Raw genomic sequence first — 24,509 nt, forward strand, 5'->3', positions numbered from 1 at the left:
CAGAAACAGTCTTTGTCAGTCTTTGTTTAGCTTGCTGAATAATCAATAAAAGATAGAAAGTAATTTACAATTTCAAGCGTGAATAATAGCATGGGATTTCATATAGAATAATAGAGAAACTGAAAATTAATCTTCCAAACATTTCTATTAAAAAACTTTTATTAATTTCCAAGGGAAATACAATTTAACTTTCAATTAGCTATGTTTTTTTGGAAGGTGAAAGTAATATAAGAAAATTCTTTGAGAATAATTTCCAGAAATATAATACTAAAAACACTAAAACTTCCTCAGTGAAATTTGCCAAGCAATTAGCTACAGCAAATAAATTTTTAAATTACCATGATTTACTATGTAAAAAAATTACTATTTTATTTTGATACACAGAACTAAAGAATAAGTTAAATGAAATTTTCATATTATTGATTCTGCTATGACCAGAAAGATGTCTATAAATTTCATGAATTCTTACCACAGTTGAATAGACCACAGTCTTTGGAAGTCATTTAAAAACCAGAACGTAAAAAAAAAAAAAAAAAAAAAAAAAAAAAAACCAGAACGTGAGTTAAGTTTTCTGTATCTTTTATGTGTCCCATCTTTGTTCTTCAAGCACGCCGCACGCAGTAGGTGCTTCATGAAATACTTAATATTTCAAAGAAGAAATTGGGCTAACACAACAATTGACTCCTGTAGATCTTTTCCAGATAAAGTTAAAGGGCCAATGAAGGTCATGACATGTTGAAAGTATTTCAAGATGAGGGAATTTTTCCTAAGAAAAGAAATTCTGTAGTATAATTGCTTCCAAAATGACCCATCTCCTTCACAAGGGTTTTTTTTTTAATCCTTCTTTGAAACTCCCATTCTAAATTCAAAGTTGTATTTAAATATTTCTATGAAATTTCTCCTGGTTTTCATCAAAATAAATTTTTTCCCATGAAATTGATTTGTGGCATTCCAGTAAATGAACAAGGAGAAAATGCCATTCTTATTCTCCACCAAACTCCCTTTTCAATTCCTAATTTGGACCATTGGATCTGAATATATTGGCGACAACTCAGAAAACATGAAATTTGTTGGCTGAGAAGTAATGCTATCTATTCCAGCTTAACTACAAACACAAGAACATTTCTTTGTGTGGCTGCTATGGAGGAGATATTTTGAGCGGCTCTAACGATTGCAATAAAAACTTGGAGGTCAATTTGTCTTTATTCCAGATTACAGAGCTCAGCATTTGTAATGTTCAGTACTGAGAAACAACACACAATAATGAGCTTTAGGTTTCCTGTTTGCAATTTCCCACACTACCAATTACCGTCACTGCAGTGGTGTTCTCAGTGGATTATTTTGGGGCTATTTTAAAACCAGCCTTTGGGAAACTTCTGTTGAATTTGAACTTTACTACCTACACCATATTACTTTTAATAGTAATAAATAATATTAATATTTATAATATTAGACACACATTTTTGAGACCTGTTGTATGTCAGGCACTGTGATAAGCACAGTGCATGTTATGTAACTTAATCCCATGAGCTAGGTACATTAATATCCTTATATAAGAATGCAGGACCTGAGGTTTAAAAGGTAAACTGACTTGGCACTTAACACATAGTCATGATTATAGTTTATGGCATCACTGAAAATACAGTCTAAGTGTTTCTGGCATTTATGCTCTACATACAAGATATCCCCTTCTCATCTGTTCTGATGCCCCCCCCCTTCTCTGAACTCTTTGGTATTTATGGGCATGTAAGTTACAGGATAATTGATCACAAAATGCAGTGTTAGGTTTTCCTCATCCTCTGGATGAGAAAACATACATTTTCTCATATATGTAATAGATATAATAGATAATATAATTAATATAAGTAAAATAAATAACATTAACAACATGCAAGATAAATACTACTAAAAACAACTGCTACTGTTCTTAGAGGATAAACCCATAGCAATGGGAGGGCAAGGAAAAGCAGGAAACCAAATTTTATGGATTAAGACTAGACATGATATACTATGTAGTTCATTAGATTCAGAAGTACTAATGTCCTAAGATGTCAAGGGCACCTTGGTTTCTTTCTGGTAAGCCCTCTGTCGTGGTTGGCATGCTCTCCCAGTGGGAGGTAAAAGAAGAAACTGGATCTTCTTCCTCAACACCTTCTATGCAGTCACATGATCTGAGACTTGGGATCCCAAATGCAGTGTGACTCCATTCCTCAGAGCTTGTTCTTTGCAGCAGCCAAGAAGCCAGCATCCACATAGCCTGTTCTGTGCTCCTGAGTCCTTCAGAGCTCACTCAGTTCCTTCTTCTTCCAAGCCTGATTCTCCAGCTAACCAGTACCATCCAGAGCACTAATGTTTCAGGCATTTCCCAAAGCTTAATTCAGCCACAGTGAAGCCAGAACTCCGAGGCATGGCCATGCTGGTTGTGCGCAGACTTTCCTTCTAATTTGGTCAGGTCTTCAGGTCTTACTACTACTTGAGTGCACTTCATAATCTGTGTTGATTTAAGAATCAAAACAATTAAAAAGTCACACAAATTCCTCAAAATTTTGTTTTGATAGTTCACGATCTTGATACTATAAATTACTTAATAAGGGAATGTGATGGAAGTTTATCAGCCTTTAACAGAAAGTCCAAGTACACCACAAACACTGAGAAACTGCCATGACGTCAACAAGGTTGGTTGAATTCTAAATGCCTCATGTAAGGTCTTAGTGTTCAATGCAACAACACACACTTCCATGGGCTGAATCATTTGTCTCCACTGAGGTTCATTTTTCAACGAGTGATATTTGAAGCCTACATGGCATATCTTTATTCATGAAAGAAAAACTTTCTGCAAGCTATTTAGTGAATCTTCTATTTAACAAATATGTCTTTGGAAGGTGTACTATCATCTATAGGAAACTGGGAGAAATCAATTCAGTTCAATCATCAAATTCAGTAGTTATTAAAACTTATTTTGTGCTGGTTACAATGGACTCAAAGATGCCAAACTATTCTGTACTCAGTGAGCCTATTCTTGCTGGGGAGACATACAGGATCACAGATAACTTTAATGAACCAATGAAGGGGATGGTCTAATGCTAGCTAGTACAAAAAAGAAAAAGCTTCACGGATAAGGGACTTTTTGAGGTAGGTTTTGAATGGGTACAAATGTCATGGGAAGAGACTAATTAAAGATGAAAAAGCATTAAAAGCACAAATAGATAAAACTGTGTGCTTTACCAGGGACACAGTGTAGTTCTAAGATTATGAATGATAGAATTTGATGAGCTAGTTTTAGAAAAGTAACATTTTGGTCATGAAAAAAAAAACTGCGCATCTTTAATAAGGTAACAGCCCTTTTTATATGTAGAATTTTCCTTTAAATTATAAAGGAAAATTCAATTTGCAGAAAATCTCCACTGTAGTGCTTTTAAGTCTAGAAAGTGCACAGTATTAGGGGAATTTGTTAACCCTCAACAACTGAGTGCAAAATTTTTTGTTTGAAATTTTTAACTTGGTCTGTGATTCCTCAAAACTGAAAATATTGCCCTAAGATTATCCAAAACCCATAAACGGGAATACAAAGTTTCCCAAACTCAGTAAAATAAAATGTCCATCAAGTTGCTAAAATTAGATTTCTGAGAGTAAATCCTGATGCTAAATCCTAAATCACTATTCTGTTTAAAAAATATAGCATCTTTATATGTCTCTCCATATCTGCCAATACCCTATTCACCTAAATCACCATGTTCTTCTCACCTGGATTAATTCAATGATCTCCTACTGGTTTGAACTTCTCCATTTTCAGTGTAGTTGTTAATGTAAACCAGCTCCATTCTCTATACTTCTTAAAGCCTTTCAGTGTTGTTCTTTGAATTATGATACAATTCAAACTCTGCCAAAGAGACCACCTACCAATCTTACCTCTCACTGTTCTCTCCCTCTGTGTTCAGCTATAGCAGTAATCTGAGTTTTCTTTCGTTTCCCCCCAAACAGACAGCTCATTATCAATGCAGAGCCTTTGATACAATCTACCACTAGCACTTTTCTTTGCTTAAATATTACTTCTTTAGAGACCCTATCCTACAACCAAAGTGTACAATACTTAAATTGCCTCTTGTTTTGAATCAGGTCACCTTGCTATTTATATTTAACACTAGAGAATCTACTATTATTGCATGTGTTTCCTCCTAATATGCCACTAGGTAAGATCAGGGCATAAGCTATACAGTGTCATATTTCATGCATCACTGTATAATGGACACTTGACATAATGTTCACCACCTACTCAACGCTCAGGAAATATTTGTGCTTGAAATAACTGGTAACCTTACCTTCCCAAACTTTCTCCACTTACACTTTATAGGCCACGAGCATTAATAGACAACATCATCCACTTGTATTTCCATAAAAAAAATTATTTCTATATTTTTAAGATTTTTTAATAATAGAAGACATATTATTTTTTAAATCACCTCTCAACATTCCGACTCTTGGTAGAATACATTTGTAAGATTTGAGCAGCCAACTTCAGGCAAATGATAGAGGAGAATAAGGCAAATTAAGAATTTGGGGAATTTTATCCATGTCTGTGGTGGGTAAGTAAGGGTCCCCCAAAAGACCCAAAGTCTAATTCCTCGTATCTGTTATTATGCTACCTTGGATGGCAAAGGGGACTTCTGCAGTTGTGACTAAGAGGAGGGACCTTGTGAGGGGGAGATTATTCTGTATGATCCAAATGCGTCCAATGTAATCACAAACATCCTTAAAACTGAAGGCAGAAGAGAGCATGTAGTGGGAAATATGACTTCAACAGAATAGCAAGAAAGAGATGCAACATTGCTGGCTTTAAAGATGAAGAAGAGGACCATGAACCAAGGAATGTAACTGCCCCTAGAAGCTGGAAAAAGCAAGGAAACAGTCTCCCCTAAATCCTCCAGAAAGAAATGCCAGCCTGCTGACATCTTGAGTTGAGCCCAGTGAAACAGGCATCAGACTTCTGCCCTCCATGACTGTACAATAATAAATTTGTGGGGTTTTTTTTAAGCTTCTAAGTTTGTGGCAATTTGTTACAGCAGCAATAGAAAATAAATGCAATGCCTTTAATTAAATGCATTCTGGGCAGCCCTTTATTATTATATATAACAATCTCTGAACCTTTTCTTGGTCTTTAAGTGTGAAAGTATTCAATATGGCTTTTATCCTTCTAAAGTTCTAATAAGTCTTGCTTTTTTTAGATGTTTGACAGGTCACATGTTGGCTCTAATTGTTCACACTCAGTTCACTCCAAAGCAAATAAAACAAGTTAGTAGCTCATTAGCTGATTGCGACCCATATGCGTACTTATCAGCAGTTAGCTTTCAGGTTAAATTATAACTATTTTAAAAGGGAGAGAGCCACCAGCTGAAATTGTGAGCACCTGTTGCTTTTCAGAGAGACTGTGCCTTATCACCAAGCTACTCTCATCAAGAGTGACAACTAAAGCATTTGGCCACAGCACTGCCTATATTTTAGAAAAAGTGAACCATCTGGACCTAAGGCAGAGGGGATCTTGGCAATACTTTCTTTTCTTTTTTTTCCCCCCTTCGTTTTGTTCTGTGTTTCAAAACTAACTTTTAATTTCTCTGCTTTGATTTGCTACATGTTATAGAAAAAAAATTATTGGAAAAAAGATCTAGGAGTTTATTTCTCTACTTTTCTTCTTGGGAGTCTTCTGAGATTTCTCAAAAGTATTTCCCCCATGGTAATGAAGCACAAAATACAGATCTTACTATACTTCACTGAAAGAGATATTTCACTGAAGTTTTGCTCTCAGCTCCCCTTTTCTAACTATTGAATTTTTATAGTGTCTTTCCTCTTAAGCCTCTACTAGCCAGTCAACGCAGTGCCTCTGTAAAATGAGATTCAATGGTCTGAATTTAAAGGAGGCCTTGGAGAACATCTACTCTAACCCCACAAGGCTTCTCAAACTTTTTCATTCAATTATACCTAGCTAGGGAGAAAGTTCTAAAGCCACAGAACCCTCCTGATATTTCTATAAAGACTTCTATTTACCTTAAAAGTTCATAAAAAAATTGCCTTATCTTCCAGGATATATTTGTGTCTACTTTATTATAACTGTACTACCCCTTCTATCCCCTCCAAAATTTTAAGTTTAATAGTTTTTTAAAACATACACAACATTTATCCTATATTCCTTGACATGTTACTGAATTATTCAATTTGAGAAATTCTCTTATATTAATACATGTCATGAACTCACATAGGTAGTATGTACAAATGAATAGGTTGCATATGTTTGGCTCAAAATATAATTAGAGAATAATCTGAAACATGTCATGATGCTAAAAAGTGCACCATTCAAGAGAAGCGCCCTTAGGGCTGAATAGCTATATATAATTACTATATATCTTCATGGGGCTCAGATTTACATATCAATTATTTTCACAAGGGTAACATACAAAATATAAATAGGCATAAATATGGTAACATGGCTTCATTTTTTAGAATTAGCCTTGAAGCAATAAGACTGAGAAAAGATCAAATTTGAACAGAATATTGAGGACGGACAACCGTACCTAGTCATTTAGAACATTCATGAAGACGTTTGGCAGTTCAAGCCCTTGAAACTGAAGGAACCATTAGAGTTTTGATAGTTAGGGACCTGGGAATGTGCTGACCTGCAACAGAGGTTCTCACACCTCAGCATGTGTCAGAATTGCCTGGAAGGCTTGTTCTTGGACTCTGCCCCCAGGGATTCTGATTCACCAGGTCTCAGGTAGAGCTGAAAATGTGCATTTCTAATGAGCTCCTAGGTGATGCTCATGTTGCTTTTCCAGTGACAAAACTTTGAGAACCACTAAGCTAGAGGAACTAACCAGACAAATTTGGTCTGGTTCATTTTTTAACTATGAAACTGAGAGCTCCCAGGAGGGAAAAACCAGATGTAGCACTGACAGATAAAATACTGTTTTTATAATTAAGGTATAGATTAGTGTCACATTAAATGGGATGAAATGACCCTTTAAGATACATATAAGTATCAGTAACATATACACTGGGTTAACATAATAGTAGAGATGCTATTTTATCATTTTTAAATAGTTATTTTTAACACTGTTGAAATATTTTACTTAATGTTTGATGCCTGTAACATTTCAAACGACTAAAAGCATAAGTAAGACACTCTTCTGGTTTTTGCATAAATTGTTCATTCTTTTAACATTAGTCTTATTTACAAAAATAAAAACAAAAAAATAGTCTTATTTAATTAATTTATATTTTTAAATGATGCCTTAGTCAGTTTAAATCCGTTGAAATAAATATTTTATCACCTGCCTGCATTCACAAAGGCTGAATAGTGATGTAAGAAGATTCTACTGGTTTTGTACTTTTCAAAGTTTACTTTCCACAAGGAGCACCTTTGCCCACGAAATGCCATGTCTTAATTTTTTTCTTGTTCATTGCTTTAAAAGTTAGAGGAGGGATATACTTCAAAGCCTTGGTTCCCGTGATATACATCTCTTAATTGTACCCACAAAATGCCAAACTCTGACTTGTCTTTAATATTCCAATTAACCTGATAGATGATTGAGTTTTTCCAGTATTTACCCAGGATGAGACATTATTTAGAGACAAGCTCCATCTTGAAGACTGGTTAGTAATATGTTGTGCTTATTTTCTAAAGCTTCCTTCAGAACTGCATAGCCCTTCCTCCCATTACTCACATCTGTAACAGAAGAAATTATCATACGGGTAAAGACCCTCTGCTCCTGTGTGTCTTTCAAGTAGGTAGAATAATGAAGTCCATGGGGAAGAACCTATCCCAATTGCCCTAACCTGCTCATAGGGATCTATCATATAAAAGAGCTAACAACAACAACAACAACAACAGAAATAGAAACACAAAGAAATGATTTATTGTGTAAATAAAAGAAAAAAAAATACCTCTATCCTGCTGTTCCCAGCTTTCAATATCCAAAAACTATCCTAAAATAGTTATTAATTTGCTTTTATCTTACACTGAGAAATAAACAAAAACAAATTCTACCTGCAAAAAGCTATGTTAGAATATTAAATTTTATTTGATTTCAGAGTCCCACTATGTACATAGCCTATTCTGTATAAAGCAGTTGCATACCTACAACTTTATGAAATTAAAGTACAAGAAACAATTTACCATATTGATATAGTCTTCCTTATGTAACTTTTGCTATTTTTCCTTTGATCAGTTTTATCTGTATTTTATCGCTTGAATAAATTATCTTTTTGTGATATTACCCTCTTGTTCTCAAAACTAAACCTATTAACTCTATACACGTATTTCTGAAAGTTGATCTATTCCTATACACGCCAATCCAGTTTTTCTGTTGATTTCATAATGTTGGCAAGATGTTCTTCTAGACACAGTAGTCCTTCATGTTTCTATTACAGATAATATTCTTTTATAACCAGAAAGAGAGGGAAATTTTAAGTATTTTCTGTTTGGAGGCAAAGAGTATTATTTTGAGTAGCTGTTACATGACCATAAAGCAGAACCAAGAAACACATATGAGAGGACGGGTAGAAAGTAAGAAACTGTGTATCCAAAATACACATTTTCTTCCAAAGATGCTCCACAAATTCATTTCAGATAAAATCCAAATATATTTCCAAAACTTTCAATCTCTAGCTATTTTTGTTCTCCATCTGAACTGAACTTCATGTAATTCTAAACTACTGGAGATTTAAAAAAAGGTCATCCTCTAGAATATGTGGCTGTGAGATTAAAACTAACTGTGTACACTCAAGAAATTTATTAGGTTCAAATATTAGTACGTATACACAATGTTGAAAAGATAGAGTTGAACAGAACAATCAGTTCGAAACCAATTGTCATGAATGTGACCCCTACCACCTCGGATTAACTATCTGAGAGAAATACAAATGGAAGGAAGACCAAAATACTTATTCTCTTACAGTAGTTTAAATAATCCAAATTAAAATAAGATGGTCTTAATATAAGATTGCTTATGTCATCTTGCCCTAAAGGTGTTAGAACCATAGGCCAGTTATACCTTGATTGTCATTATATCAATAAATACTACTTAGCTCTAATACTTTTCAAAAATTTTCTTTTTGATATGCAAGGCAACTAGAAATCATTTTCTCTATTAATTTCATTTCTTTTATTTTTTATTGAATCTTGGTAGACAGTTAAGACACATGAATATACTAAATACAGCACTGTGTGATGTGAAACTTATGGTTTGAAATCATCAGTGCAAACTTCAGTTCTGGTTAACATAAAATATAAAACATGAGTACCAAGTCAGACTAAATGTTATTATAATTTTCATGGTCTACATTTTAATAGTAAATAATATCACGAGAATAAACAGGAAAATAATGATGCTCCTATCTTTCCATGAACTCCTGGCAAAATAAACTGTTTTCTTTGAAGAAACCAAAATTGATGCTTCTATTTTTGTTTCAGCTTAATTTTTGAATGTTAATTAAATATTGTGGATACAAAATATTTCCTGCCTATCAAGTTGGGTTATAGTTCATTGTTTACATAAGAAGTGATTTTACATGAAATATTTGTAATTAATGATCTAATTTAACCAGGCTACAAACAATCTGAGAGACCAAAGAAAAATTCAATTTTTTACCACAAATAATATAAGATGGCCTTCTGACTTGTTTATGAAAGCTAACTATCCATAAAATACTTAAGGGTTCCCAGATTAACTATTTTGATGGAAATGAATGACCTATTTTAGTAAACTAGGTCAATTCATCCAAATAACCAATTTTATTTTTTCACGTTGGTCATTAATTAGAGAATTATTTATATAGTATGGCAAAGATAGTCATTGAAGCAAATTCATTCACAAATAATTTTTAAAAACATATATAAGATAAAAAGGGACAAACTGTTTTCCACCTTTTCCCCATTTTCTTTCTTTTTGTTTCACTAACTAATATTCTGGCTTCAATGTGCATTTCTAATGATAAGGTGAAATTAATAATACAGCACCTATTTTTCTTTTAACTTTGGTCTTCAGGTTTTGTTTCCTACTTTATAGATTACATACAATCAAAAATCTTATAAAAATTTCACACTCACCTGTATACTAATAAACATGTGTGTATGAGCATTTTATAAGAAATAAATTGAGATAAAACTGACTTTGGGTGAAACTAACAACATTCATGATGTAGGCCACGCTTGTTGGCTGAAACAATCTCAGTGAGAAGTTCTCTGTATTGAATTATCAAAAATATGTACGAGTCATTTCAGTGTTAATGTTATCACAAATCTTTCTTTCAGATAGATAAGGCTAAAAAATATGGTATCAGAATTTTAGTTTTTTTAGTTGATGCCTGTTTGCTCATGATTACTAATGTATTTCCCCAGGAAGCTTTGTCTTTTCAGACAAATAGAGTAAACAAGGGTAATATTTGTCAGTATGCACACATAGAGAGCTGGCGAAATAACTGAACACACACAAACCCTAATTCCCTGAAAAATGGTTCAGTAACTCTGCACTACCAATATAGATTCAGGCATGGGATTTCTTAAGAATGTCCCTTTCCTGCACAGGCATTCTTGGCTGAATCTGGTACTTGAACTTTATCATCATTTTAGAACATGGGTAAGTAAGTTCAGCATCAGCTTCTGATAAACTCTAGAATTGGTGATATTAATGCAAAACCTTGGTGTTCAGGATCCCTCCATTTGTAGATTTTCTCATTCCCCACCACGACTTCCCCACCCCAACCACTTTAGTGAAATCTTTTCATGTTATCCCAGTTCTTCTATCTTCTAGATTTCTTCCACAGATAATAATGCACCCCCAATTCCAGGAATCACACCCTAATTCCCACCCCAGAAGACTGGGCTTTTAAAATTGAAGACTAGCAAGTGGATGGGACTGAGCCCTCCTTCTCTTCTACATCTGCCACCCCAAACAGTACCCAACTTACAACTACCGAAAACTCCAGACGGTTACCTGAATTCATATAATACATTATGTACTCTATACCATTCTCCTTTTAGTTGCCTCCTCTTGATCCTCTGGTCTTCAGATGTTTATTATACCTTCGGAGGAAGGGGAATGATATTTAAATTTGAAAGCAAAAGTCTAGAGCTAGGAATATGTAAGAATACCAGTGAAAATTCAGTGGTATTCTTACTGAAGGTTAAGCAAAAATAGTCTTTGTATGCTTTTCATTAGAGTATTTTTTGGTCAAAAAATGCATATGCTATTTTTTACTTTCAAAAATTTGAAAAATTCTGGCCTGATTCCAAAACTAAAAGATGAAAGGGAAGGGAAAGAAATAGAGCATGGCTGCTTGATAGAACTGATGAAGAAAAAAAAAAAAAATTTAAGAGCTTTCTGCAACTGGAAGGCAAAACTTCCAGAAAGGAAATTGGAGAACGTTTGCACAGCTACACCTCCCCAGCATAGGGTGACTTCCCTTCAAAGCTTTCCTCTGCCTTTCCCTCAGGTAAGATTTGATTTGAGGTATTGGTGTTTGCCTTTTTGAGAGTGTGAGACTCCTAAATGTCTAGCAAGACATGGCATTATCTAACTGTAAAGAGGCTATTTATTTTGTTTTATTGTTTTGAGCTCTCTGATTTGAAACATACTCATTTTTTTTGTCTGCCCATCTATTGGTTTCATTTTGTTGACAGCTAAATCAAAGAAAAATATGAAATCACATTATATTCTGGTTTAAATTGTAACTTCAAATAAAATTCATTCTTGTGGTGATTGATACCCAGTGACATCTGGAGAAGAAACATGGTGTTTCCAACTCACACTGATTAGGAAAAAATAATGGATATTAAGTCAGTACACTAGCCCTAAATAAAATGAACTTCCCACTTAGTCTCATTGAGAAAATGATAATTAATGGATTTTCAAGTTTTATGATACATAAAACATTACAAATGATGCACAGATTTCCAATGAAATGGGAAAAGAAGAAAGGGGAAAAAAAAAAAAAAAAGAGATACTGGTGCTTTTGTTGAGTATCATACCAGATGAGTCTGCTAACAGAAGACTGACATTTATGAACCTATAAATCTCAGGAGATGGATATGTATTATTAAAGATTTCCCTTTGTATAATATGTTAAAGTTTATAAATTGCTCTTCAATGTTATCCTTTCCCTTTTTTTTAAAAACAATTCCTGTGAAAAGCTATAGTAACTATAGTATGTAAAGCAGACAATATCATCTCCATTTTCAGAGGAGGAAACTGATAACTTGAGATATTAAATTTTTGTCTGGGTGTTGTGGATATGGCATGTAGTTTCAGGAATTGAATAGAAGCTTCTGGTTTGGAGTTCTTTCCTTTGCATTCCCTCTGGGTGGAAGGCATACAGGCATGATAGCGCAGAGTATCAAAATGTTCTCTGTTCCCACTGTTTCTGAATTTCTATAGCAACTACCATCTGCTTGAAAATACTTTCTAGGAATATAAACATTGTGTGCGTCATATTTATGTAGTTACATTCAATAAAACTGATATTTATTGAGCATCTATGCTGTGCAAGACAGCAAAGATAGCTAACAATGAATAATGACTTGCTTCTACCCTCAACGGGCTCTCCATCTTAGGGAGATAAAAGATCATTTAAAATATAGGAATAAAAGCAATCTGGTGAGTAAAAAAGTGGAGTAAAATCCATTTGCTGTATGAACCAGATGAGGAAGATAGAACTTCCAAGTAAGAAAGGCAGAAAAGCTTTATTAAAAAATACAGCATCACAACTGAGTTTGGTTTTTAATGGAAAAACACAAACAAGAAATACAATGATCATGATACTTTCAGGCTGAGGAAATAACATGACAAAATTACAGGAACAGGAATATCAGAGGACAGTGTAACATGGAGTATAGGATATTTGAAGGCAATTAATGATAAATAAAATTGGAAGTATTGATGGAGACAGGGATGTCCTTGTACATCAGGGGGAATTTACACTTAAAAAGTTTAGGAGGCGATGAAGAGTCTTCAGAGTTTTTGTTTTTTGAATGAGAAGTGATCAGATAACTTTGTCAAAATAAAGAAATAAAGCTGCTCAAACACTGTTTTGAAATAGAGTGCAAATATCTGAAATTGCAGAGCCATGTTGGCATGGCAGGTGGATTATCTGGGCTAAAGATAATGACTGGTTGGGATCCCCATTGTGCAGAACAAGGATGGATTTGCTGACTGCCATCAGGACAAGTCAAGCTCATTTAAGGACTGATTAGACATCAGGACAAGAGAGAGTCTCAAATGATTGATTTTTCTTCTCTATTTGACTGAAATAATGCTACTGCTTTTAATAGGACCACAGAATCCCATGGAAATCTGGAGTAGAATTGATGGATTCCATTTTTAAGAAACCCGAGAGAAGTACCTTATACTCAAAAAATAGGGATAATACTCCTAAATATGACAGTCTTCATTCAAAATTATTGTCTAGGAAAAAATGCTGTGTTTCCCCTTACTCACACCAAATACTGCACTCACAGCACTCCTGACATCACATGTGTGGGTTTATTCCCACTTGGGCTAATTCTCTGACACCAGCTGGGTGTCCTACAGTTTAATAGAGTTCTGACACTACCTATCTGGAGCTAAAATCAGTTCCCACTAGTTAAAGGTTCCTTCAGAAGCCAGCCCCAAATGCCAGGTTGTTCCCAGTACTTCTGAACAACTTCCCTTCTTGGGTTCAATAATGTGCCATAACATTTCACAGATTCCAGGAAATATGTATTTGCAACCTAAAAGTTTGTTAGATGATAAAGGATATGATAAAGGACAGAGATAAACAGTCAGATGAAAAGATACATAGGACAAAGTCCAGATGAGTACCAAGCACAGGAACTTCTGTACCTGAGAAGTTGAGAGCACCACCCTTTACAACACATGGATGTGGTCATCAGTCTGGAAGCTCATCAAACTCCATACTTTTGACATTTTTTTTATGGACGTCTCATCATGTAGACATGCTTGATTATTAATTCAACTTCCAGCCCCTTTCCCCTTGTTGAATGATGGGAGATGGGACTGGAAGTTCCAAGCTGCTTCTTTTTTTTTTTTTTTTTTTTTTAAGATTTATTTATTTATTCATGATAGACACAGAGATTGAGAGAGAGGCAGAGACATAGGAGAAGGGAGAAGCAGGCCCCATGCCGGGAGCCCGACGTGGGACCCGATCCCGGGACTCCAGGATCGTGCCCCGGGCCAAAGGCAGGCGCCAAACCACTGAGCCACCCAGGGATCCCCAAGATCCAAGCTTCTCATCACGGCTTGATCTTTCCAGTGACCAGGCCCCATGTGAAGCTCTCCAGGAGCCCACCAAAAGTTGCCTCATTAGAACAAAAGACACTTGTATCATCCAGGAAATTCCAAGGGACTTAAGAGCTCTGTCAGGAACTGGAGTAAAACTGGAGTAAAAAATATATATGTATTTTAAAATTATCTGTTAGTATTGTTCTTTAAATGAAGATATTGAGTTGAACAACTAGAGAAAAAATCTAATTTCTTAATAGGGTCAAGGAAAAGTAGTATCCAGTTGTGTTCTTACAAGAGAGAACCTGGTAATGCTAATTGATCTTTTCATTGACAGGCGTAAAGTAAATGCATCATTTACCTAATGGGTGATTGATGAGTTTGCCTTCAAATTGAAAAGAAATATTTCTCACATTGCACTGCATCCCTATTTCAAATTTAAAGCATAAAGTGCATTTAATTTTTTACCAATGTGACAAATGGGGCTTATCAGAACATGACATTTGGGATCCATGCCATGGGGCCATCTTATAAGTGAAAAAGCTTTATAATGAGATACTTCTGCTGCTGCTGCTGCCAGGAATAAGTTCTTCACTGAGGACTAAGCAGACAGGCATTATGCCAGATTTCACACCAATTCAAATCGTATTTGGACTAACCTTTAGGGATGGAATTGATTTTCTGTAACAAAGTTTTACCACCACTGAGAATATTCAAAAGAAAACACTGTAAGCAATTCTAAAAAGAAATTCCTGAACTGTTTTGTGCAATGACAACCTGATTGGAATAAGTTCAGAGCCTCCCATGGTGACTACTTTGAAGGATCAAATATTCCTTGGACATATAATTTCCAGTATTTTTGGTAAAAAGTCTTTCTTATGATTTTATTATAATACATATGCATGTAAATGCATATACACACACCCCTGAAGACACACTGCTCCATTTGATACTTGACAGATGTCATATTATTTTTTCAAATGTTTTAAGAATAGTGCACTAAAACAGTCTTTCCTAGTATGCAACCTCATGTGAATTTTAAGGATTACAAAGTCTACCTTGATTCATTTACTCTTTAATTCATCAAAATGTCATGCTGTAAGAGACATCTGAAATACAAAAGACAAATAGGTATCTTTCCAATGGTTCGTTTCTTAGACACAGAATAACAATATTGGCTAATTATAAACAAAACTATCTCCTCATAAGATGCAGATCAATTCAAAGCTCAGGGGAAAAATGTTCTTTAAGTATGCTCTGTGGTGAGAGGGTGGAACAGATAGAAAAAGTAGGGAATATCAGAACTGAAGAGTCACTTGGTTCCATGCCATTATCAGATGAAGAAAGCAAGAAAAGTAGGAAGCAGGAAGTGCTTTATATAGGGTGCCCTCTTGGCTTTGAATCAGAACTAAGAGAAGAGGGGAGTATTCTGTTTCAAAATCCAATTCCTCTTCAGCTGGATAACAATGACCTTTCAAAGAAATCAATATAAATCTGTCTATTTACATGTACACAAATATACACACACCTCAATGTACAGAGAGAGGATGTGTGCATGTACGTGTATATGTATATATGTGTGAGTGTAATGTTTGTGTGTGGGCCTGTGTGTGTGTGTGTGTGTGTGTACAGATGGCTAACTGAATAGATATATTGACAGATAGAGGCTAAACTTTAAGAGTGGAATTGATTTTCTGGAACCAATCTTACTACCACTGAGAATATTCAAAAGAAAACACTTCAGGCCTTATAAGCAATTTCATATATAACTATAATTCATATAATGTTTTTATAATTCATATGATACTCATATAATTCATATAATGTTAATATAATTTCATATGTATATATGAATATAAAATAAACTTAGAAAGTAACATTCTTTGAAGTCTTGCACAAATCATATTATGTTTGAATCTTAATGAGCTTTTTCTTAAGCCAACTTTTTTTGGCAGGTGGTGAGTGCATTTTTGAAAATATTAATGGTATTGCTATAAATTTGTTTTTTTAAATGTGGTATTTCTGTCAATCTTAGAAAATAGCAGAATGTTTTTGTCTTGAACGACTACCTCTATCTGTCTGTCCTGTTACCTACCCAGCATCATTACCTATTTATACTAGATTTTTTAAAAGGTTTTATGTATTTTTTTTTTATTTTTTTTATTTTTATTTTTATTTTTATTTTTTTTTAGAGAGCTAGAGAGAGAGAGGGTGTGTGAGAGAATACATGCTGCAGGCATGAGGCGGGAAGCGCCAGACAGGTAGAGAGAACGAGAGAGGTAGGGTCAATAGATCCCAGGACCCCGAGATCTAGACTTGAGCAAAAACCAAGAGTCAGTGGCTTAAGGGACTGAGCCATCTGGGCACCCCTCATCACCTGTTTATAGATCACATCTAAAGTTAGTGCATAGAGGACCTAAATATTAACAGATTCATAATGGAATTTGCTTCAATGCTAAGCACAGTGATTTTTAATTTTTAACTCAATCCCCACCTTTCTTTAAAAATTAAAGTCATTGTTGCTTATCAGTAGAAATGAATATGCTTGAACTCCTGATATAGGTGAGAACACACAGTCTCTCACTGAGACAAAGTGTTATCATGGACAGAAAAATTTATCAGAACTATTGGCTTTGGGAAATCACAAAATCTTATAAACCGGTATAAGATTATGTAACTTACCAATGAAGAATTTCCAATGGTGGTTATTTGATCATCAGTGGATAAGAAGATACTCATGCTCCCTGCCCTTCCTCCTCCTGCAGAGTATAATAGCAAAGTCTCACTGAGGTGTCTCCAACAAAGACAGAGAGAGTGCTTGCTTAAGTTTCCTGGGTTTGGTATGTTCGTTTTAGTAAAAATCTGATTCTGAAACTTGAACTTGGTAGTTTATTACTTGTTGAGAGCACAAGTTGTAGAATGAGGTCAAGCGAGCTTTAAATTCTGGTTTGCTACTTATTGGCTAAATACTCTGAGCAAGCTGCTTCACTGTTCAGAGACTAGGTTTCCCAACATATAAGGTGGAGAATGAGAATTCGTTAATTTATAAATTTCATATAAATAATAATTTCTGACTCTATGAAATGCCAGACATTGTTATGTGCTCCGAAGATATGAGGAGATACACTAACCACATCCAGCAGCCTCCCAGAGCCTCCACTCAGTGGGGAAGATCAATGTACCCCCTTCAAAGTCACAGGGATGATGGTAAAATTGCAGGGTAAGTGCAACTAAGGAAAGGCACTCATAGTACAGGGATTTCTTATAAGGGGAGTATAGTTTCATTAGGAATGTCAAGCAAGACACTGACTTTGGCAATTAACTAAGATCTGGAAGATAAGCAGTAGTTAACCAATTAAGGAAAGGAAAGAGGGGACGACTGGATGGCTCAGTGGTTAAGCTCCGCCTTTGGTTCAGGGCGTGATCCTGGAGTTCAGGGATCCAGTCCCACATCACGCACCCTGAGGGGCGCCTGCTTCTCCCTTTCCCTTTGCCTATGTCTCTGCCTCTTTCTCTGTCTCTCATGAATAAATAAATAAAATCTTTTTTTAAAAAAAGGAAAGGAAAGCATATTACACTTTAGGTAACAACTACAATGGTCCTCAAGGTATAAAGAGCATTGAAAGATACGAGGACAGAAAGTAAACTAGTGTGCTGGGAGAAAACATGTATGCGTGTACCTGTGCGAGCACATGCACACACACATTTATGAAAAGCACAACACATAATAGACATTAAATAGAATCACACTTTGCAAATTTTTCTGCACCTTGCTTTTTTTTATAAATATAAGTGCATATATCTTTCATAACCATTCATATAGATCAACTTCCTTCATTGTAGTGACTGGCTTGGGTTCCTTTAGATTTAGCTCTGTAAGTTATTCCTTTAGTGATAGAAATCTGAGTTATTTTATATATTTTTAATTACACTAATGTGTCAGTGAATGTTCTTGTACCTGTACCTTAGCCCTATCATATTGATATCTCAGTAAATGACACTCAAATTCTGCAAACACAGAAAACATTGCCTGTGTCCTTGTGGGAATTTTGGTTTAATGAGAAATAAATAGCTACGTGAATAAATTCATAATTAAAATACTGGTAGACATTCTAAAGGAAAGTAAAGCATTCTAAAAGGCTGGGGAACCTGATTTCAACAAGTGCAAAGGATCAGAGATGGCCTGTGAGTCTGAGACAGGGCAGTAGAAATTAGCTGTGTGAGGCTGGGACCTGTGGGGATTCAGGGAAGAGAGAGAGGGTCATCTTATCTAGCCTGGGAGAGCTGAAAACCCTAGCAAGAGGGTCCTAGGTTTGAGGCACATGGATACCTGAAGCACAGGACACTTGGAGAGAGTGCCAAAAAATGAAGAGGGAAGTAGGACTCAGGTAAAGCCTTGTGATTATACTTTGTGCTTTCTGCACTGAAATTGTCAGTTCTGTAGGGATTCTTTCCTGTTCCCTTTGAATTACTGAAGTTGACTAACAAGGCAACTGTTTTGTAAGTGCTCTGCATCCTTTCCACATTTATGCTTTCTCTTAAATCACCCACTTGCAAAGACCACAGGCTACATAATCAGAATCACTGGGGAGCTGGAGAGCTTAAAAACAAGCAAACAAACAAACAAACAAACAAACAAACAAACAAACACCTAATCCTTTGGCCCATCCCAATAATTCTGATATATTCAGCCCAAAGCAGATCCTGGATATCAGACTTTTTTTTAAAGTTCCTTGGGTAGAGTCTGATTTAAGCACCAGTGTTCTACGGCAATACTTCTTAAACTATAACGTACATATGGATTAAATATAGATCTAGTTAAAATGCAGACTCTGATTCAGTAGGTCTGGGGTGGGCCTGGGATTATTTTCTTGACCTGTTCTCAGTGATGCTGAAGCTGCTGGAATGAGAAGACACTCTAAATAGCATTGATCTAAGGGACTCAAATTTGGGCTCATGACCATATAGGCCTCTAGGTCACCTCTCTGACCGAGCTGGGAAGGGGAAAGGGTAAGAAGAAAAGTAGAAATGAAAAAAAAAAAAAAAAGTAGAAATGGGATATAGGGTCTGGAGATGTATATTTTATTATCTGTAATTAGTAAATGAACATAATTTATAAGTATAATTTATGGATTTATGATTTTAATCCAAGTAACTTTTAATATTTTAAATACCAAATGAAAAATATGTATTTCAAAGGTTTCTCTGGAAGAATAAATGAGACAAAAACCTGAATATAATTTATAGTGTACCATTACTACTATGTATAATAATTATTGTCTTGTAGTGCTCAGTTACTGAGGATCCACTGCATACCAGACACTGGATTAGGTGCTTTTTTTTCTTTTAAGATTTATTTATTTATTTATGATAGACAGAGAGAGAGAGAGAGAGAGAGGCAGAGACACAGGAGGAGGGAGAAGCAGGCTCCATGCTGGGAGCCCCATGGGACTGGATCCTGGGACTCCAGGATCGCGCCCAGAGCCAAAGCAGGCGCTAAACCGCTGAGCCACCCAGGGATCCCCCTAGGTGCTTTTCTTATACATTGACTATAGTTTTCATTATTTCCATTTTACAGAGGAATAATGTGACCTCCATGGATAAAGTTACTTGTAAACAGTGTAGAATTTAACAAATGCATTTTATCATTATTACTGTCTTCTGAGGTCCTGTGGATCACTTTGACTTAATTGGCTGCTGGTTCTTTGTGATTTATAGCCAGGATCCCTCACCTTCTTCTGTTCCTAGTTTGTTCAATTATCCAACTTGAAGCTATCTTTCACCAAGGCTTTGGGAGGGAAAGTGAGGACAAAATGTATCCAGGGAGACAGTTCTTAAAAGGAAAAAAGAAAAAAATCCTTTCTTCTCTCCCATTTTCTGTGTGCATGTGTGTGCATGATCACATGAACACATGTGCACACATTAAGATTTAGCTCCTATTCTTTCCCCTGGTATTAGCTTCGCAGGTGTGACCTTTAAACTATATTCTGCCTTTCTAGAATTATCCTGAAAAGTTGCTGAACTCTTTTCTTTCACAATGAATGAATTAAACCCTTTTTTTAATCTCAACAATTTAAAGAGATCCCAATATACATATATAATGCTTTGTTTTATTCTATATTTACTGACATTAATATTAGCTTAATTCTGGTCCTTTTGTAATTAGAATGTGTAGCTGTACATGTTTTTAATGCCTATATATTTTTAAATGTTGCTATTTAAGGAAATAACAAAACTACTCAAACACACTTCACAGCAAAAAAAGCCAAATAAAGAAAATTCTGACCTTTACAAGTCTTCATTTCTTTTTGCCTGCTTTGCAGGTGTTCTGTGGCATTCAAATTCTTGTGGTCTTGGCATATCTTCAGAGTGGAAGGAATTACTGTTTTGTAGAACTGAAAGTACAAATGTAATTAACATTCCTGTTTTATGGTGTTAGTGATAGTAGGAGATTTATTATTTTTATTTTATGTGTGAAATTACACATAAAATGCTTTTAAAACTGAAATGTAAAAGGAAGCCTCTAGTTCCTCATTGTTATTAAGAGATGTTATTAATATTTTACATATTAACCTATTCTCCTAAGAATATAGTCTTTTTCTTTAAAATCCAAAACATAAAAATCCTGTCACTTAGCATGATTCTCTATCATTCTTTGTCTCTTCTACCCACTATCCATACCTCCTTCTTGGTTTCACACCACTATAAAAGCATAAGAAAAACACTAAAAATATAAGAGAGTTGAGTAAACATATATGGAGGGTAGTTTTTAAGAGAGAAAATTCTACTCTACCTGCTGACAAAACCTTCAAAAATGAAATGAAAAATTTGGTTAACTCTCTGAGTTTCTGTGTGCCTTATAACAGCTAGATATTCAGAATTATTTCAAGAAGTGACTTAATTTTCCACTTTTCATTAGGGCATTTAACAGTTGGTTAGGCAGAAATATGCATTTATTTTTAAATATAAGAAATATGTCTGCAAGTAGGGTGTCGTTCCACAAAAATCTCAACGGAATTATGCATATAATCCATAAAGACAGAGAGAGGAAAAAAAAAGACAGAGAGAGAGAGAGAAGAAAAAGGAGAAGTGGAGGAGGGAGAAAGGTGGAGGGGAGAAAGAAGAACAGGTCATATACTCTACATTATTTACAAATTAAGCAAATTCCATAGCATAAACTGAAGTGCTAAAATATTAGAATTCTGTTTAACCTGCAATTCTGAAGAAGTGATGGGCATCCCGACTTGTACTTATTTTTTGCATGCTTGAGCATGGTGAGAGAGTATCAGGAAAGGAACTATAAGTAGGGAAATCAATTGAGATTATGCCAATTTTCTTTAAGTTAGGGTGTATATATTGATGCCAATCTGAACAAGTATTCCTGTTGTTGAGAGTAAAAATACAAAAACTGTTATGGATTCTCTTTTGGGGACTTTTGAAGATCATGTAACAAATTGCATATAGGAACAAAACAAAACAGAATTTCTGTTTTCAGCAAGCTGTCCACAAAGTCTCAATACTAGAGAGAGAAAAAAAAGGAAACCACTGCTGAGTGTTTCACTCAATACATTTTGAACAGCTAGTCAAATAATCTGACCTTCCCAGACAAGAAATATGTCATAACTAGAAGGTGAAAGTTCGTAAGTCAAGAGCCTCAGGTTGTTGAAGAAGTGGGAGAAGGGAAAAGAAACAGAGATTAGGGTGAACATGAGCAAGGGAAAATGAAGGACACGGCATTTCCACCAAGAAATTGGGAATATTTTATGGCCAACCAGGAGACAGGTTAGAACTGTTTTGAAAAGCATCTTTGATAATGAATCATAGGCTTCCACATAAAAAAATGTAGAATATGAAGACACAAAGAGCTGAGATAAAGGGAGTAAGACAATGCAAATACCAAAAAAAGGATAAAATACTTTGGGGAGAGTATACCTTTTTCTGCAGTTAACCCCAAAACATGAGCTAGAATAGGTACTATTCTGTTTCCTCAATCCTTCTTGTCCCTGAGAATCTGAGAATACCTGCAGATTGTAATTTATAAGTTGTTGTTCTTCATATCAACAATCACCATCATCATGAATATAATTGCATTGAGTTTCTACTGTTTTAAAACGTTTTCTGAATCATGCTATACCTATAATTGAATGCATTAATTAATCTGGTATTAACTGCATATTTAAAGTGAAGTTAAAATTTTTGGTTCACTGCATTGTATTTCCATCATAACCAGCTAACATCTTCAGCCTGACAGATCTTAAAATAGTTTATAGGTAGATTTTTCAGGAAGAAGGTTCATGGGCCAATTCAGCCCAGGGCTTGGCTTCAAAACCAGCCCATTCTTAGCATGATATGTCTAAACGTTCTTCATATGAGAACAGGAATTTGGTAAACAAAACCCTCTTAATGATTCAGGGGAAGTCTAGGTGTGAATGGGGCTAGAGGAGAAGAACACTGTTATCTAATTTGGTTGCCTGAGTCACCAGGGACAAAATGAGGGAGAAATGTGCTGGGATGTAGAGAGCAAAGTCTGGCAATATTTGATTGATATAAACAGTTGTGTCAAATTGTCAGGCCTTTCAATACATATGTTTCAAAAGGACACTAAACTTAAAAACTACAGCAATTTATCAGAGTGGCATATTTCCCACTCGATCACACTCTATATTAATGTTCTAAAATATGGACAATTAAAAGGGAAAATTTTTTCTTACTTTTCATTTTACTTCAAATAATTTCCAAGAGCCAGTACTTAACCAAAAACAGCTGTATCTTCAAGTCCCAATCATTATTACAGAATCATTTCTAAGAGTGCTTTGATTACTTTAATGTGGTTTAATTTTGAACATTCTAGTAAAATCTTATATAGTACACAAATGGAAAAGCCTAGTCAGTCTTAAAAAAGCCTTTAAGAGCATATTTTTCGTTTCTTTCCTTATTCACATCTTTCGTTCATATTGAAATTCCTGAATTCATTTAAGGCATTTTCCACCAAATCACTTTCTTCAAGCTCTTTCTGTATAGAAGACATGTGATCAGATGTTTTATTCAGCAAATGCATGTTAAGATACTCTTATAGGCTGGGACTACCTGATAATGGTATGAGAGTAAAAAGATATATTCTCTTCTTAGTTGCAAGGGAAACTGAAAAGTAGGGGGAGAAATCATATGATTACTCTATTACTGATGCTCTCTCTCTGATACAACTAGTGTCAAGTGGCCAAAAAGTTTTAGTATTTTTCTTTTTTTCCCGTTCTTAATATATGTAAAGAATGGACATCATGATATAATGAAGGAACCTGTTGGGAATTAGATTGAGGCCTAAATATGGTTGATCCCAGGTTGTGGGGAAGTTAATTATCAGATTGGCAATGCCTTTTTTTTATAAAATGAGAATAAATCCAACATTTCAGGGTAGTCCTGGGGTTAGAAAGAGTGAAGTGATAGTGGCACATTACTGTTTATTATCCAACTGGAACATAGGGGGGAAATAATAATAAGCAACAACAAAAAAAGGATAATATCAAAAAGAAAAACCTCAGTAAAAGGAAGGTATGATTGCATTATCAAAAATCCCTTTAAATAGCGCTTTATTTAGTCCTAAACCAGCTTGTGTCATCTGACTTACTTGTAACTGATGCTGAGCCATCCAGAATTCATTAAAACTACCATTTCTTCTTGATGACTCAGTGAATACATTTTGTTTGTTTCACTAGGGAAGTTATTCACAATTCCTGCCAGTTCACATCACTTTTAGGGATTCTTCTGAGCATAACTCCACTTAAAGGACAATCTGCTGTGGATGACCATGGCAAGAAAAATGTCTGGTTGATAAATTAGTGGCTCTGGTCACTCTATTTCACAGCAGAATTTCCTTGTGAAAAGAGTTTGAGGGGCACCTGGGTGCCTCAGTGGTTAGATATCTGCCTTTGGCTCAGGTCATGATCTCTGAGGTCCTGGGATAGAGCTCCAAGTCAGGCTCCCTCCTCAGGAGGAGGAAAAAGGGCAACACAGGATTCAGACCTAGCCAGATCACCATGGGTCAAGTAGTTAGACTTGGTGTGGATCTAGATCAAGAGGACATTCCTTTTAAAAGTTTACCCCATCAAAAGGGAGTAAGTAAATTATCCAATTCATTTACTAAAAGGTTGCGATTTTTTTCTCTAATTCTAATTAAGATGGCCATGAGAAAAGAAAAGTTATACAAAACAACCACAAATGATTTAAAGAAAAGAAGCAGGAGTAGGA

The 24,509-nt window shown here is 35.2% G+C and overlaps 1 long non-coding RNA gene across 2 annotated transcripts in view; it reads right to left on the reverse strand.

Moving 5' to 3' along the window:
• Positions 1–551: 551 nt before the first annotated feature.
• Positions 552–24,509, reverse strand: part of LOC140640340 (uncharacterized) — a 102,271-nt gene continuing 78,313 nt past the window's right edge. Inside the window, exons 5-7 of one of the 2 annotated variants that reach the window (XR_012037012.1) lie at positions 20,551–20,659; positions 16,947–17,023; positions 552–2,491 (exon numbers count right to left, since the gene is read on the reverse strand). This is a non-coding gene — a long non-coding RNA (uncharacterized lncRNA). The remainder of the gene's footprint in view (positions 2,492–16,946; positions 17,024–20,550; positions 20,660–24,509) is intronic. The other variant, XR_012037014.1, reaches the window with a different exon arrangement.

This window comes from Canis lupus, chromosome 9 (assembly GCF_048164855.1).
Source record: "Canis lupus baileyi chromosome 9, mCanLup2.hap1, whole genome shotgun sequence".
NCBI classification, from domain to species: Eukaryota; Metazoa; Chordata; class Mammalia; order Carnivora; family Canidae; genus Canis; species Canis lupus.